This window comes from Pseudonaja textilis, chromosome 2 (genome assembly GCF_049901715.1).
Source record: "Pseudonaja textilis isolate UNSWEBS1 chromosome 2, rPseTex1.2, whole genome shotgun sequence".
NCBI lineage: Eukaryota > Metazoa > Chordata > Lepidosauria > Squamata > Elapidae > Pseudonaja > Pseudonaja textilis.
In genome coordinates, this window is record NC_141991.1 from 18788482 (window position 1) to 18794481 (window position 6000).

Here is a 6000-nt window from a genome sequence, read left to right on the forward strand (position 1 = left end):
GTTGCATCTACTTCGTCCCAGACAGCTTTCCCTGTTCTGCTTTCAACTGCTATCATCTATGAGGATCCTGGATCTGTCTTTACCCTCCCTCTCACAGTTACACTTCCCCGCCCACTCTCACCTCACACGCCCATCTTGCTCATCCCAAACTCCTCTTTGATCATGGAAGGGGTGATTGCCGCCCCCTTTCTTTATGACTCATCCGCTCTTAATTGCCTCTCTCTTACAGCAGTAGGTGATAGACCTTTCTCATTGCCTGCTAACACTATCGTAGCCACTCTTATTATTCTCCCCTCCTCCATCCCCACCTCCTCTTCCCCCTCCCTCATGGCTATTGACTGCTCTATAGAAGCTTCAAAACCTCTGCTAACAGTGTCTCTTAATGGTCATCCTTTTACAGGACTGGTGGACACTGGAGCAGACGCCTCGGTTATTTCAACCACTGAATGGCCCCCAGAATGGCCCCTTGAACAATCACCTTCTGTCCAAGGTGTTGGTGGAGTTCAAAGCGCTCAGGTCAGCTCTAATTGGCTTACGCCCATTACCCCTAATGCTTCTGCTTCTGCTCTCATCAAACCTTATATCCTTCCCCTTGCTTACAATCTGTGGGGTCGGGATCTTTTAGAACAGCTTGGAGCTACCTTTCACATTCCTTGATTGTCATCATGTCTGTTTCTCTCCCTCTTACCCTTAAATCATCCATTCCTGTATGGGTAGATCAGTGGCCACTCCCCCAAGAGAAGCTGCTTGCTCTGACTGCTCTTGTCTCTGAACAATTAAGTGCTGGTCATATTGAACCTTCTACCAGCCCCTACAATACTCCAGTTTTTGTTATAAAAAAGAAATCTGGGAAATATCGCCTCCTTCAAGATTTAAGGGCCGTGAACTTTATCATTCAACCGATGGGTGCTTTGCAATGTGGACTTCCCAATCCAAACCTTATCCCACAGCATTTTGACCTTTTAGTTATTGACCTTAAGGATTGCTTCTTTTCCATCCCTCTTCAACCCCAAGATAGGCTTCTATTTGCTTTCACTGTCCCAGAACTGAATAACTCCAGACCCACCAAAAGGTATCAGTGGAAAGTCCTTCCTCAAGGGATGCTAAACTCTCCCACTATGTGTCAGCACTATGTTGACGTGGCTCTCCAACCATATCGCAACCTATATCCCTCCTTTCTTGTATACCATTACATGGATGACATCTTGGTCGCAGCTGAAGGCCCTAAAGGCACAGTTGCAAAAACCCTTCCCATTCTCACAAAACTCTTGACCACAGCAGGCCTCCACATAGCCCCTGAAAAAATACAATCTCACTATCCCTTTCAATATCTTGGTCACAAACTCCTGTCTTCTGCTGCCACTCCTGCCTTACCTTCTCTGACTCTCCCTTCCTCTCCAACCCTTGTACAACTTCAACAATATCTTGGCACGCTCAATTGGGCACGGCCTTATCTTTCTGTCACTACTGCAACCCTTTCCCCTCTATTCCATGCCCTCACGGGCCTGAAACATCCTTCAGATGTGGTCCATCTTACAAGACAGCACTTGGAGGCATTAGCCCAAGTCAACAATACCTTAAAGCAAGTGTGGGTGGATCGCATCATCCCCAACTGTCTGCTATCTTTGGCTATCTTGCCCACACCATCTCTTCTCACAGCTATCCTCTTCCAAACAGCCCCCAAAACAAAGAAGCTGTGCATCATTGAATGGCTTCACCTTCCTCATACTCCTAGGGCAACTATTACCTCTCGGGCCCTTCAGCTTGCCTTGCTCTGTACTAAGGGGCGTCACCGAGCTAAGGCCCTACTCGGCCATGATCTCCAGGCAATACATGTTCCTTTCAAACTGTCTCAATGGGACCCCCTTTTTCAGACATCTGATGTCTTACAGGACGCCCTGGAGAATTGGATTGGTCCCATCTCTTGCCATCTCCCTTCTGACCCCCGTTTGCAGCTAATAAAAACGGTACCTATTACCTTTTCCTCTCCAGTAGTTGCTTTTCCACTAACTCAAGCCATCACAATCTTCACTGATGGCTCTAAAACTCATGGTGCCTGTGTCTGGTATGATCAAGGCAACTGGCACAAGCAATTGACAAAGCCCCAATCTTCAGCACAACAAGCTGAATTGGCTGCTTTTAACTTGGCTTTGAAAACATTTCCTGAACAACCAATTAACATCATAACGGATAGTCTATATGTCTCCCAATTGGTCTTACATATTTTTGAGGCATATCTATCTCATTCTATACAACCATCATTAATGACACTGTTGCTTCAGCTGCAAATGCTCATTCAATCTAGGACCCATTCTCTATTCGTAGCCCACATACGTAGTCATCAACATCTCCCAGGTTTCCTTTCTGAAGGGAACCAGGTAGCTGATACTGCTTGTAAAATACTTCCAATCAGTATTAAGATGCCTCAACCTTCCCCTCTATCAGCAGGGGAAAGTCATAGTTATTTTCATCAAAACAAAAAGGCTTTGGTTAAACAATTTGGCATTTCTCTGGAAGAAGCAAAGGCAATCATCCAACAATGTCCCACTTGCAGTTTGCAAGCAAAAACTTTTCCTCAAGGGATTAATCCCAGGGGCATAGAGGCTTGTGAGACATGGCAAATGGATGTCACTCAATTCTCACTTTTTGCACCCTGGAAATACCTTCATGTGTCTGTTGACACCTATTCAGGGTTTATTATGGCCACCCCTCAAAGGGGAGAAATGTCAAAGCATGTTATTAATCATTGTATTCGGACCTTCGTAGTGCTGGGATTGCCAAAAATTCTAAAAACAGATAATGGACCAGCCTATATCAGCTCTCAATTCTCTGAGTTCTGCTATCACTGGTCCATTATCCACAAGTTTGGGATTGCCTACAATAGCCAGGGGCAAGCTATTGTTGAAAGGGCTCATCAAACCTTAAAATTGGCATTGCAACGATACATGGGGTCAAATGGCCTTAAGGGCCCCCCTAGCCTCCCAGCATTACAAAATATTTTGAACGTTTGTCTGTATACGCTCAACTTCCTTAATCTCACTGGCACCCCTCCCCTGTCTGCTGCGTCTCGACACTTTACTAAACCACCTGTTCCCACCTCGAGACCGCTTGTTTATTACAGACAGTTGCCTGATCCTGCGTGGAAGGGACCTGCTGAGCTGATCACCTGGGGGCGAGGCTACGCCGCTGTCCAACTCCCTGAACGAGTACTCTGGATCCCTGCCAGGTGTGTTCGTCCCTACCACCGTGACCCCTCGCTCTCCACTTCCTCTCCAAAAGGCGCCTCCACTGACCAGGATGAAGATCCTCTTGCTTCTTTGCTGCTGCTTCCTTCCTGAAGTCATACTTTCATCATCTCATGACAACGCTCATCGCCCCTACAACATCACATGGACAATCAAGGACGCTTATGGACAAATACTCAGCTCCACAACTAACTACACCATGATTTTCTCCTATTTCCCCAAACTACATTTTGACTTTGCCGAAATGATTCTAGGTAAGGCTGCCTACTCTCATCCCACTGATGCCCCTTCCCCGAGCCATAGTATTGTTAAAAGACATTACCTGTATGTCTGCCCGGGACATATTACTGATGCAGACCATATCTACACCTGCGGGGGAATTTCTGATTACTATTGCAAATCCTGGTCCTGTGTCTCAACTGGTTACATTTCCTGGACACCTCCCTTGAAGAATGATCTCATCACACTTACCAGAACCACCCAGGATATACAATGTACGACAGGTAACAAAAAATGGTCCAGATGTAATCCAGTGACTGTCTCCTTTACGACCGAAGGAAAACGAAGTAACATTTGGGACACTGGGGCAAAGTGGGGAGGTCGCATTTACGCCTACTGGCCTGGATATCATTATGGGAATGTCTTCTATATACAACGCCATGTTCATGTTTCCCCATCCCTATCTGTAGGACCCAATGCTAACCAAATCCAATCTGAATTTTTGAAACCCCTAACAAATGCCCAGAACCCACTGGTATCCCTCGTTGCTTCTGCTCACGCATTGTTGAATCACTCTCAAGATTCCCCCATTTCTCAGCACTGTTGGCTTTGCTTGTCTTCAAACCCCCCTTTTTATGAAGCCATCGGCTCCTCCCAACCTATTTCCAACTCCACTTCCGATAACAATTGCCGATGGAGGAATAGCCTTCTCACTATCACGGCCATCACTGGCCAAGGTTGCTGTCTTGGCCACATACCTACTAATTATTCACAATACTGCCTTAATGCCACCCACAGACACAAATGTGAACTTTATCTACCCAAAGAAAGAACCGGCCTTTCAATTGGAGGTTACAACCAGGTATTCACCACATCTGGTGGCAATATCACAAAACGCCTCCAAGGCCAAATTTTTATTCCTGGAAATAACTCTGTTTGGGCTTGCTCAACAGGTTTAACCGCATGTGTCCACGGAGATGTATTATTAGCAAAAAAATCATTCTGTATTCAGGTCCAGCTGTTGCCAAAAATTGATGTATATGATTCTGAAGATTTTGTTTCCATCTTAGAACCTCGACAATACCACCTACGAGCTAAACGAGAAGTTGTCACAGCTCTTACCTTATCTGTGCTGCTAGGTTTAGGTGCTACAGGTGCAGCAACAGGCATATCAGCTTTGGTTGTAAATGATAAAAGCATAACACAGTTAAGTGCCACCATAGATGAAGATCTTAGAAGGGTCGAAAAATCCATTCTTGCCTTGCAAACTTCTCTTACCTCTTTATCTGAGGTGGTCCTACAAAACCGCAGAGGCCTAGACCTCTTGTTTTTGAAACAAGGGGGACTATGTGCTGCTCTTAAAGAAGAGTGTTGTTTCTATGCTGATAGCTCAGGAGTTGTCCTAGATTCCATGAAAGAACTAGACACCAGATTAAAAGAAAGAGAAAGGGAACGAGCTTCACAACATACTTGGTATCAAGGTCTATTTAACCTTTCCCCATGGTTAACAACATTGTTATCTGCTATAGCTGGTCCACTTATCCTTCTCTTGTTGGCATGTACCATTGGACCATGTGTGATAGGTAAATTCTTAGAAATCCTTAAAAGAAAATTTGGCCAAATTGATTCGGATTTATACTCAAAACAAAAACAAATTAATGCGCTAATAGAGAAAAAGGCCCTCTTGCAATTCTCCTCAGATTCCGATGACTCTGATAACGAGTTCACCAAAGATGCTGCCAAAGGGGAACCACGAATTCTCATGAACCTATGACAGGATGAGTCGGAGGACCTAGACTGGACATAACAGTGAGGATAGTGAGTAAATAGCCCCTAAAACAAAATAAAAACAGGGGAGATGTTGCAATATCACCCAATGATCCAATGATACCATACCTGCCAGGTAACACGTGTAAAGCTATGATTGGTCAACATAGTGAGGCAGGTAACAAAACAACCAACAACACGTGTAAAGCTATGATTGGTCAACATAGGTATTACCTTATATGGTCAGTATACCTTATATGGTCAGTTTCCTTATATGGTCAAATATGCAAATACATAGCCTTATATGGTCAAATGTACCCAAAAGGAATGTTTCCTCATACACCCTAAACCCCACCCTAAACTTGCACAATAAAAGAGAGGGGAAAAGTTTGCTCTGGGCTTCCTCCCCCAAGAACATGCCTTTGTGTCCTTGTCTTCATTGCCTCTGCGAGAGAAGCCCGTCCGGGCAGTCGGTCCGGGCGTGGGCTACCAGCTGACTCCTCATCCCGGCAGTGGGACCAGCAACGCATCAAAATATAATACTAAATATTATTAAACTGTAAAGGAGGTAGTAACTCGCATTAAGACTTAATTGTAAGTACACCAATAATGATAACAAATAAGGAACCACAAACTGTCCATAATGGAATTGCTTTTTATTTGTTTTTTTTTTCTCTATTTTTCTATGTTGTGTATGTGTTTGTTTATTTATTTTAATTGTATATTTAATAGTTTGTTTTAAACAAAAAGGACAAGGGTCTTCAAACTT